The sequence below is a fragment of the Protopterus annectens genome, chromosome 2.part1 (assembly GCF_019279795.1).
Source record: "Protopterus annectens isolate FY-2018-M chromosome 2.part1, PAN1.0, whole genome shotgun sequence".
NCBI classification, from domain to species: Eukaryota; Metazoa; Chordata; order Ceratodontiformes; family Protopteridae; genus Protopterus; species Protopterus annectens.
This window is the reverse complement of record NC_056729.1, coordinates 1,956,199,073-1,956,211,638: the sequence shown is the minus strand read 5'-3', so window position 1 is coordinate 1,956,211,638 and position 12,566 is coordinate 1,956,199,073. Positions and strand designations below refer to the sequence as shown.

At 41.8% G+C, this 12,566-nt stretch overlaps 1 protein-coding gene across 3 annotated transcripts in view; it reads right to left on the bottom strand.

The window, feature by feature from the left end:
- The window catches only part of DST (dystonin), a 4,096,730-nt gene that overhangs the window by 3,021,324 nt on the left and 1,062,840 nt on the right, over positions 1 to 12,566 (bottom strand). The window lies entirely within an intron of this gene.

Below are 12,566 nucleotides of genomic sequence, written 5' to 3'. Positions count from 1 at the left end.
AGGCCATAAAACCACTGGATGGCCTAGCAAATGATGAAAAAGCTGCAAGCAAGTTGTTGGGAACCCTTCAGAGATTCAGGTGCTTTAAAGTGAATTCAGAAATGTGGTCCACAAGTACGGACTCAAGTTCTTAACTTAAAGTAATTTATAATTAACAATTGGCCAAACTTATCTATACTGAGTAGATGACCTTACACTGGTGATGTCCACATAGCCGGCTTCAGGCATAGGCGAACTAGGCAGCCGCCTAGGGTGCTGCTCTAGCAGGAGCGCTTTCCCAGTAATCTGGATAGTGTTGGCAGACCAGGATGAGGGTACTGGGTGGTGTGGTGGGAGATACTGTGGAGCCCTTTTGCCTAGGGAACCAGCTGACCAAAGGCAGGCCCTGGATGTCCACATATTCATATCAGAACTGTTTATCTCTAGCATCTTCTAATTATTTCATATGTGCAATGCAGCAAGTGGTTAAGAAAGCTTCAAGCTTCAAATTGTGGCATAATAACAGTTAAATGGCTAACAGTACAGCAGTCAGAGACATCATGGGAAGCTCAAAAGCAGTGCAAACACAGCTGTGACTGTCCTGATTCTTATCTAATGACCACAGTGGTACTTCATAAATTTGTGAGATGAATTATTTTTCATTTGCTTTAGCATTAAATGGATACTTTCCTGAGAATAATTCATGACAGTTATCAAGGTAGTGTGAACGGAGGAAAGGGAAGGATCTGTGACTGTGAATATCCAACTTAAACAAGGTAGTGTGGATGGCAGATTAGGTTTCAGAATGTATTTCTTTTAAATGTAATTACTGAAAACGTAATTAGATTAAAAGTACAGCTTAATTTATCAACCAATCTTGGCACTACACCCTTTTTTAACCTCAAAATGACTAATGAAATTCAGAGGTGTTCTTGAAGAAGTTTTCTGTGATTCGGATAACTACATACAGCACAAGACTCATGACTGCTGAACCTGTAGCTGAGGTTTCAGATATGAAACTAAATATAGTACCCTGACTGTCAGCTGCTAGCATGGATTACTTGTTATGTAAATTAGCAAAAATGAGGTTTGAAACCATGAGAACTGCAGCTACAATCTATGCTTTTTAATAACAATAATCACAAACTAATTCAACATGAACAATTATCTTTATCTTGTATTTTGCATTTAACTCATGGGCAAATAAAAATATGTAAACAGCTATACTAAATCCCTTGGTTTTCCAGTAAATTAAATAGACTTCATATCTTTTATTTCAATAATTTGTCTTTCTTAAATAATGATCACAGTCATGTAGATTACTTAGTATAGTTTGACTTTGCTTTAGATAGTGCAGAGCTGTACAACCCTGTAAATCATACAGAAAAATCTTACAAATGTCACACACCTTGTGGAAATCTTGTTAGAAGGTCTAATGTAAGGTAGCTGTGAGCAACATGAACAGAAGTAACTAAGCAAAGGGAAAATCTGGCTGTATGCCTACGTCATCATGGACATCGCAACAGGAGCTCAGGGCTTTGTTAATGTCAGAACATGGGGTATCCTTGAAGGGTCACGGTTATGAATATAGTGATGAGCACATTACCGCATGCAGTGTGCTTCTTATGCCATACCTGTTGCAGAGGTGTGCATACAGGCATCCAAGGGAGGAGCTGTAGGGGAACACAGCTAAACTGTCTGGTACACGGATCTGTACTGTTCTGTCCACATGAGAGTGGCAGCTTGTTTTATAAGCATGAGTTACAGCTCTTAAAAAAACACAAATCTCAGAGACTGTCCAGTCTGTTCAGCTTAAAAGAAAATGCAGACTAATGATGTTTCCTTGTCACTAAACTCTTTAATTTGGATGTGAAGGGAATGCCTCTCTGTATTACTACTGAAAGAGATCATCAACAGTTGCATGCATATGTGTCGTTTTAAGAAAAGTGCCAGACTGCAGTTTATGATGCATTCATAAATCATCTGGCCTCATGAGTGCTCTGATATGTTTGCCCATTTGTGTTTTTGCCTGCTGAGGATCAAGATGGACATCAGGACTCCCTTGTCATGACAAACATCATTTTAGGGTTTAATGTTCTACTCTGAGCCTCCCTTCAGGAAACGGTTTCACTTCAGGAGCTGCTTTATCACATTTCATTGTCTGAAGACCAAAAATACAAACTTAGTGTGAGCTTTCAGCATGCAAATCCTTCTGCATTGCACTACATTAACTTAAAATGATGGACATTTGAGTAGGGCTTATACAAAATGCAGAAATTAGGTGATCAGGCTAGAACATGCATCTTGAAATAAAAAGCAGAGAACCTGCGTGGCTTAAGCTTCACAGTAAAACACTTCTCGTGTCTGCCATTGGGCTGCATTCCCACTCTGTGAAATCTCCAGTCCTTTCCCAAATCTATCAGTCTCTTGCCCCAGCCTTTCACTGGTTCATAAGTTCATAGGTGTGTACTAGGCTAATGGCCCTGGGTCCTTTGCAAGCCTAGCCACAAGATTATCCTGGCATAGTGCCACCTGACCTTAGTTCCCAGTGCCTCTATCAAGTAGAGCCACTGGTGTTATCCTCGGGGTGAATTTTCTGTATCCCATCCACTCATCAAGATTTTTCTTGAAGAGGGTCAGCGAGGTGCTCTGCTTGACATGTATGGGAAGTCTGTTCCATAGCATGAGCAGTCTCTGGGTTATGAACCTGTCCCACCAGTATGTTCTGTTAATTGTGTTAATGAGGCTGAAGTCTCTGGAGCATGTGGTGAGGAGGGATTGGGATTTCTTTAGATGTAGCATTTCTAACAGAGCTGGGTCAGGCATGGCTTTGTAGGTCAATAAGAGATCACCTCTAAGTAGGCAATATGAGACAGAGAATAGTTGGAGTTTTTTGAGTCTGTCCTTATAGGAGAAGTGTTTAAGGCCTAGAATCATCTTTGTCAGGTACTTTTGTGGCCACTCCAGCTGTTGCAGGTGTCTAGTGAGGTACATGCCAAATGGGGTATTGTACTCAACGATTGGCTAATGAGGGAAGAGTGGAGGGAGACAATGACCTCATTCTTCCTGGATGCAAAACCCTTAGTAATGAGATGTGCTACATAGAAGGACTTTCTGACCACAGTGGCAATGTGGTAGTCAAAAGAGAGGTTGCTGTCAATCTGTGTTCCCAGATCTCTTATAAAGCCTTTTGTGTTCAGTGGGCTACCATCAATGTGGTAATTCATGGGAACCGGGTTTTTTCCAAAGGGGATGTCGACACATTTTTTTGGTATTGAGCTTAAGGCCATGGTTCTGACACCAGTCGTTGGTTACAGTGAGGCCATTCTGTAGGATGTCAACATCACTTGGGGAGTTAATAATAGCTCCCAATTTGCAATTGTCTACAAACTTTGTCAGCCAGAGTCCCTTTGTGTTGGCCTGGACTTCAGAAAAGTAGATACCAAACAGGAGAGGACCCTGGACCAAACCCTGTGGGACTCCACTCATGGCTAATTGACAGTCTGACATGGAGTCAGCTACTGTCACACTGTGGGTCCTATCTGTGAGCCAATTTGCAACCCACCTAGTGATACAGGGGTTGATGCCAAGCTTAGTGAGTTTTTCTATGATTCCTGATTGGGGAATGGTATCAGAAGCCTTGGCCAGATCAAGGTAGGCTGTATGAACCACCTTGCCTTCATCCACAGTTCTGGTGACTGACTCAAAGAAGTCGACCAAGTTGAGCAGGCATGATCTACCCTTCACAAAACCAAACTATGTGGGATCCAGAGTTTGGAGATTCCCTATATCCTTGTTTATTAGGTCCATGATGATGCATTCCATAGCTTTGCATATCAGACTTGTCAGGGTAATGGGGCGATAGTTCACAAGGTCTATAGTCACTCCTCCTTTGTGGAGAGGGATGACTGTAGCAGTAGTCCATTCGGCACTGAAAAAGCCTGATGTGAGGCTGTGATTGAACAGGGCACACAGGTGAGGTGCCAGTTCACTCTGTAGTTCATGTAGAACACAACCAGGGATATTGTCAGGTCCCATAGAAGCTATATTCTTGGCCTTGGACAGTGCCATTTTAACCTGTGCAGTAGTAATCCTGAGTGCCTGGCAATCTACTGTTATTGTGATTAGTCCTTTGGGGGAGAGAGGGGGTTAAAGTTGGCACTGAATCTGTCAGCCAGTATACTGGCAATATCTGTTGGCTTGGTATAGGAGGTACCATTGTGCAGTAGCTCAGAGCAAATCTGGGTTTTGCCGTGGAGATTCTTTACATAACTATAGAAGGCCTTGTGGTTGTCTTTACTATCTGCTGCAATTCTGTTTTCATACCTAGATTTAGAGGATTTGATGAGGGATCTCAACTTTTTGTTGAGGCAGATAAGGGAGTTTTTCCAGCCTTGGGACTTCACCTTATTCCGCATCAGTTTCCTCCTTCTGTTGTAGAGTTTGTTTATGGCAGGGGACCACCAGATTAGCTTCCATTTTTGGAGGAGAGTGTCTTGGTTCTATTGGGTATGGCGAGATCCATGCATTTATGTACATGTTTGTACAGTGCATTGGTGTATGATTCTGCAGTCACACAACTATTCTCCATTTGCATGGGTGCCGTGAAGTTAGCTACCTCTGTTTTTAGGATCCCAAAGTTAGCTTTGTAGAAGATTTTCATGGTGGTTACCTTTGCTGGGGGGGGGGGGGATGTGTATTACCAACATAATTTGTTTGTGGTCAGATCTAACCAGGGAGGAGCTGACTATTGGTGTAGAGCAATGGTCGTCCATGTTAGTAATGACCAGGTCAAAGATGTTGCTACCTCTAGTGGGGGTAAGAACAAGCTGGTCCAGGGCATTGGAATTAATGAACTCCAGGAAACGGTGGGCAAGTCTATTGGTACATGAGTAGTTTACCCAGTTAATGGAGGGGTAGTTGAAGTTACCTAGTAAGAAAGTGTTAGGTTGGACCTTAATATTCTCTAGGGTGCTTAGGAAAGTGGAGTGCGAGTCTTGGGACATGGTTGTGGACCTATAGCAGGCTATGACCTGAATCGTTGTCTTACCCAATGTTGGCTGCACCTGAAGTATCTCTGATGCATTATGTTGGGCTACCAGTCTGGAGGTGTGCCGAAAAGTGTGGAATGAGTTATAGCCTGGTAGTGCAGGGATGCTTTCTGCTGCCTTGAACCAGGTCTCTGTTACAGCACAAATGTAGATGTTCTCCATTTTAAGCAGTGCCTCGAGCAAGTGCATTTTGAGATTTAGACTTCTAGCATTGAGCAACATGATCCTCAGATTGCATTTGTTTGCAGCTGATACGGTGGTAATTTGGTCTTTGGAACACCGCCTAAAAAAGGCACTATAGGGGAACAATGGCATTTAATTCTTTCCAGGCTTCAGCAAGGAACTAAAGATTAACAAGTAGCAGTCTGTTGTTTGCTGGTGTCCAATAACAATGCTCTCACCTGGTTTTATGTGGTCTTAAAGAAAACTTCACTAGGCCTTCAGAAGACAGCCCTGCTTAAAATGTGGCACTTTACCTATTTAGCTTCTTCTTCTTATTCTTTCAGCTGCTCCCGTTAGGGGTCGCCACAGCAGATCAACTGTTTCCATTTCTTCCTGTCCTCTGCATCTTGCTCTGTCACACCAACCGCCTGCATGTCCTCTCTCATCACATCCATAAACCTTATCTTAGGCCTTCCTCTTTTCCTGTTACATGGCAGCTTCATCCTTAGCATCTTTTTCCCAATATACTCTGCATCCCTCCTCAGCACATGTCCAAACCAATGTAATCTTGCCTCTCTGGCTTTGTCTCAAAACCTTCCAACCTGGGCTGACCCTCTAATATACTTATTCCTAATCCTGTCCATCCTCGTCACACCCAGTGCAAATCTTAACATCTTCAACTCTTCCACATCAAGCTCTGACTCCTGCCTTTTTGTCAATGCCACTGTCTCCAACCCATATAACGTAGCTGGTCTCACTTCCTTCTTGTAGACCTTCCCTTTCACTCTTACTGGTACTCATCTGTCACAAATCACTCCTGACACTCTTCTCCACCCACTCCATCCTGCCTGTACTCTCTTCTTCACCTCTCTTCCACACTCACCATTACTCTGAACTGTTGATCCCAAGTACTTAAACTCATTCACCTTCGCCACCTCTACTCCCTGCATCCTCACCATTCCTCTGTCCTACCTCTCATTCACACACATATATTCTGTCTTAGTCCTGCTGACCTTCATTGCTCTTCTCTCTAGAGCATATCTTCACCTCTCCAGGGTCTCCTCCACCTGTTCCCTACTCTCACTACAGATCACAATGTCATCTGCAAACATCATAGTCCACGGGAACTCCTGTCTGATCTCATCTGTCAACCTGTCCATCACCATTGCAAATAAGAAAGGGCTCAGAGCTGATCCTTGATGTAATCCCACCTCCACCTTAAACGCATCCGTCACTCCCACCGCAGACCTCACCGCTGTCACACTACCCTCGTACATATCCTGTACCACTCTTACATACTTCTCTGACACTCCTGACTTCCTCATGCAATACCACAACTCCTCTCTATGCACCCTGTCATATGCTTTTTCTAAATCCACAAAGACACAATGCAACTCCTTCTGACCTTCTCTGTACTTTTCCATCAACACTCTCAGAGCAAACATCACATCTGTAGTGCTCTTTCCTGGCATGAAACCATACTGCTGATCACTAATCATCACCTCCCTTCTTAACCTAGTTTCCACTACTCTTTCCCATAACTTCATGCTGTGACTGATCAGTTTAATCCCTCTGTAGTTACTACAGCTCTGCACATCACCCTTATTCTTAAAAATCGGTACCAAAACACTTTTTCTCCATTCCTCAGGCATCCTCTCACTTTCCAAGATTTCATTAAACAATCTAGTTAAAAACTCCACTGCCATTTCACCTAAACACCTCCATGCTTCCACAGGTATGTCATCTGGACCAACAGCCTTTCTGTTCTTCATCCTCTTCATAGCTATCCTTACTTCCTCCTTGCTAATCCACTGCACTTGATGATTCACTATCCACACATCATCCAACCTTCTCTCCCTCTCATTCTCTTCATTCATCAACCCCTCAAAGTACTCTTTCCATCTGCTCAACACACTCTCCTCGCTTGTGAGTACATTTCCTTCACTATCCTTTATCACCCTTACCTGCTGCACATCTTTACTAGCTCGGTCCCTCTGTCTAGCCAATCGGTACAGGTCCTTTTCTCCCTCCTTAGTGTCCAACCTTTTATACAACCCTTCATATGCCTTATCCTTAGCCTTCACCACCTCTCTCTTTGCCATGCACCTCATCTCCTTATACTCTTGTCTACTTTCTTCATCTCTTTGACAATCCCACTTCTTCTTCGCCAACCTCTTCCAATGTACACTCTCCTGTACTTTTTCATTCCACCACCCGGTCTCCTTGTCCTCCTTCCTCTTTCCAGATGTCACACCAAGCACCCTTCTAGCCATCTTTCTTACTAGCTCTGCTGTAGTTACCCAGCTATTTTGTAACTCTTCACTGCCACCCAGTGCCTGTCTTAACTCTTCCCTGAACATCACCTCACAATTACCCTTTTTCAATTTCCACTATTTGATCCTTGGTGCTGCCCTCACACTCATCCTCCTCTTCTTGATCACCAATGTCATCCAACAAACCACCATCCTATGCTGCCTAACTACACTTTCCCCTGCCACCACTTTAGTCTCCAATCTCCTTCCGACTGGCCCTCCTACATAAGATATAATCCACCTGTGTGCATCTTCCTCCACTCTTGTATGTTACCCTATGCGCCTCCCTCTTGTTAAAATATGTATTCATCACAGCCATGTCCATCCTTTTCGCAAAATTTAGCATAATAACACCAATGTAGCTGTGACAGTTTGTTTTGGAAGATTCTGACTTACACTCCTCTGCATCACAGTTTAGCAGGAATGTAAATCTGCAAAGGGCAAAATCAGGTAACTATCTATCCAGAGCAACACGGAAGAAATGCAAGTAAAATTATGGAATGTTCAATGGCATGTACTATACACTGTCTCATGTCCTCATTGTTTGTTATCCTATATACCACTGTCGCAAACAGACTAGGAAAAGTGGCCTCTGGTTGGATCATGCAAAAGACCTTTTAATAAAGTGTACTTCTGAATGAAAAAAAATGTCAAAAAGTATATCAGACGAAGTGTGGAAAAATGTATTTTCATGGAAGCTAATATCCATCCATCTCTACACCCCACCCCCATCCATAGCTCCCACATAGCAGGTAATGCCCTATCCACACCGGCTAAACAATTACACTGTAGGGCTGCTGTCCTTCATGGGGAAAAAGAAATCCCCCTTGCAGTGATCCACCAGATGAACATATTTTCGTATTTTTGACCAAATATTCAGACTACAATCTATGCACGGCATATACGGCATCTGCAGATTCAGCTCTGATGAATCTCTTGCACATCTGCAAAGCAAACACCACCAGAAACCCTAGATCCACGGAAATGAACTTTGCTTGTGACATAAATAGCACATGCTGGAGAGAGCTCAATATGTACTCAAAGGATCCCTGCTCTATAAGCTCATGATCTATGTGAAAAGAAACCTTGATCACTAGATGAGAAATTGCAAATTCACCCCTAGTCTAGCCTCCATGCCTCTGTTGGATAGAGTTTGGCAGTAAGTAATTTAATCTCCAACTAATACACCATTAGCTACCTCTTTACTAACATACTGCACCATATAGGAGTCCAAGGAACTCGAGAAATAAACAGGGTTGGGTTGCACAACTAGGACTTTAAAGGCCCTGATGGTGGTTAGCCTAGTATAAACCTATGAACCTATTTAGTCAATTGTATTCACAGAATAATGCAGCAGGTTTTTATCAGCATCTAACTATGGCACCCTACACAAGTACTGCTTCTTCTGTTTACTGTCATCTGTAGCTGTTACTCACATCAGCAACTTCTGCTCTTTCATAGTTTAGACTCACTGTATATTCATTCAAAGTTCAGACGCACTGTGTATTCATTCATAGTTCAGACTCACTGTACATTCGTTTACCTACTCACGCTACACTACCAGTCATTGCTTCATTTCAATTTTTCTAACTTTGTCCATGAATATTACAAAAAGTGCTAAAGTTCCCTACATGAGGTGATGCCCGTTTTGTGATGCTTACTGGGTCATAGTTGATATGATAAAGCCGCGGTGTTGCAGCGGTAGCGTTGTCGCCTCACAGCAAGAGGTTCTCCCGTTCGATTCCCGACTGGAGCACCTTCTGTGTGGAGTCTGCATGTCCTCCCTGTGGTCGAGTGGCAGTTGAAAGACATGCGTGAATGGGCGTGCCTTCGTTGAAGGTTGGGCGTTGGGCTGGCACCTTGGCACCGTAAAAATCGACTGCCAATCATTAGCGGACTGGAGTTCCGCTGTGGCGACCCCTAACCAGGAAAAGCCGAAAGAAAAACAACTGGGTCATAGTTGATAAGACTTCTCATGTTAAAGCCCGCTCTGTTCTTTAAATACAAATGTCTGTAATAATTACAGATTTCACCTGACCCACTTGCTTTTGCACTATTAATTAAAAATTTCATAACTCTTTTTATGCATAAAATTTGATTGTTTTTGTTTTCACATGATTTTGACTTGCAGCTTTTTCCTCTCTCTCTGCCTTTACTGTAAATTAGCTCTTACTAAGTGGAGCCAACCCCATCTATGGATATCCAATCAGTTTCATACATTCTGGGATGAGTACCAAAACAATTTACTCTTGGGACAAGGAACATCACTGACGCTGCAAATTTTCTAAGAACCTGTAAGTGTTCTGAGAACAACTGAAAGTACAAAACAATGCCTTCTCCTGTGCAGTCCAAAATACAGCAAGCATCCCTGTAACCTGGGCTGTGGCTGAAAAGGGTCCTGAGACCAGCCCATCTAGCCAGCCAGCAGAGTAGCAAGTGAGCCTGGGTCTCAGGATGGCATACCTATTTTTGTGCCTCTCTGGTGTTCACCCCCCCCAAGTTCCACTAGTGACAAGGCTGGCCCTGTGATAATTAGTGCGACTTTGCAACATTATGAAATAAACTATACTTCTCTATCACTTCTACTAGGATAATATTCACATGCACTGCTATCCTTCATTTTAAATAGGCACATCTCTACCAGTTTGATAAACAAGACTGAGTGACAAACACTGTCCGCACAGAGACCTGTCACAGGCTGTATGCAGTGTATGTACACATTCCGCTATGCAGCCTGTGATTGATTTATGTAGCCCTTAAAACTACAGTTTTCCTGTTGCTACTAATACTGACACCTGAGGCATTACAGTTTGACATTCGTGGCACTGTTGGAGCATCCCAGATTATGCAATGCACCTGCAATCCTGACTCATGTAACGTGGCTGAAAACTATATCAAGTTCCCATCATCCCCAGCAATGTCAGGATGTCCTCCATTATTCACCAATGATATGTGCTGGATGTAGAGTCCCGTTGCAATTTTGTTCATATCTGGTACACTGTAATGGGAAGAATATATGCAACAGGAACAAAAGTAGAATCACCTGATACATGGACATCCTGTGTGTCCTCAGTTCTGTGACTATGCCTTGTGCATTGAAAACATCATTCATGACTACATACGTGGACAACGTGGCTCAGATACAGTGTCATGATCAGCAGCTGATGTACCACCACTCCACATCAGTGTCCTGGCCCCAGATGAGGGTCATTTACACTCATCTACTACTAATTTGTTAAATGTAAGTATTAGAAGTCACTAGTAACCCATCTCAGAGATATATATGTAACGCAACAGTTCTAAAAAATTATTCTAATGTGATTAACATTAGACTAAAATGACGGTTGAACAAAAGGTGACTAGCAACATGGTTTTCACCCTGTCTTTAGGAACTGCCAGCACACGTTTGTCTCTTCATTGAGGTTAACCTTGGTACTTCTGAACTCAAAAACTCATACATATTGGTAGAATGCAAGCTAATTTAAATGCACAAACATTCTAAACAACAGAAGTTTTGCAATTAACCACTTAATAAAGTAAGTTCTTTTACAGGGTTTGTTCTTCACTCCAAAACTCCCCCGACTCAGAAAAACAGCAATCATTCATAAAAATTTATATAAAAAGATGATCATTCCATTTTTCATTGCTCTGAGAATTCACATAAAACACATTTTGACCCAGAATACATTGCTCTTTCAACCGGCAATCAGCTGTCACAAAATTGCCAAGCCGTACCTCAAACTAAAATGTTTAGGAAAAAAACAAATGTATCCATTTTGAGCAAGTCAGTGTGAACATGTGTAACCATGGGTCTACTTCATATGACCTAAATTTCATTTGACTGAAATTCATTTGACTGAGACCAAAACACTGAAAGTTCAAAAGACTGAAAACTCATTTGACTGAAACTCATAACACTGACACATTAAAGTAAAAGGTATATGCCCTTTTCCCCACTGTAGTGCGATCCTGGAGTTAGTATACATAGTTAGGGGGGTGTGGGGGCACAGTCCCCCACATAGTTTAGGTAAATATTGTTTTCTGCGAAGAGTTATTCATTGCAGTTATAAATATCCATGTGTATGGTTTAAAATTTATAAGGTATGGGGGGGCTTTGTTCCCCCCATACCCCCCTAACTATATATACTAACTCCAGGATCGCACTACAGTGGGGAAATGGGCATATACCCTTTACTTTAATGTGTCAGTGTCATGAGTTCCAGTCAAATGAGTTTTCAGTCTTTTGAACTTTCAGTATTTTGGTCTCAGTCAAATGAATTTCAGTCAAATGAAATTTAGGTCATATGAAGTAGATCAGTAAGCATACATGATGTCATACCTCTGTCCTACAGTAAGTTAGATATATTTACAGATACAAGTACTACATGTCAGCTGCAAAAGATTAGCTGCAAAAAAATCGATTAAGTACACAGTTTAGCAACATTAACCTGTGTACTGTAGTATAAAAATCATCAGTGCATTCGATTAAGTACACAGTTTAACAACATTAACCTGTGTACTATAGTGTAAAAATCATCAGTGCATTCGATTAAGTACACGGTTTAACAACATTAACCTGTGTACTATAGTGTAAAAATCATCAGTGCATTCGATTAAGTACACAGTTTAACAACATTAACCTGTGTACTATAGTGTAAAAATCATCAGTGCATTCGATTAAGTACACAGTTTAACAACATTAACCTGTGTACTATAGTGTAAAAATCATCAGTGCATTCGATTAAGTACACGGTTTAACAACATTAACCTGTGTACTATAGTATAAAAATCATCAGTGTATTCGATTAAGTACACAGTTTAACAACATTAACCTGTGTGCTATAGTGTAAAAATCATCAGTGCATTCGATTAAGTACACGGTTTAACAACATTAACCTGTGTACTATAGTGTAAAAATCATCAGTGCATTCGATTAAGTACACGGTTTAACAACATTAACCTGTGTACTATAGTGTAAAAATCAACAGTGCATTTGATTACGTACACAGTTTAACAACATTAACCTGTGTACTATAGTGTAAAAATCATCAGTGCATTCGAT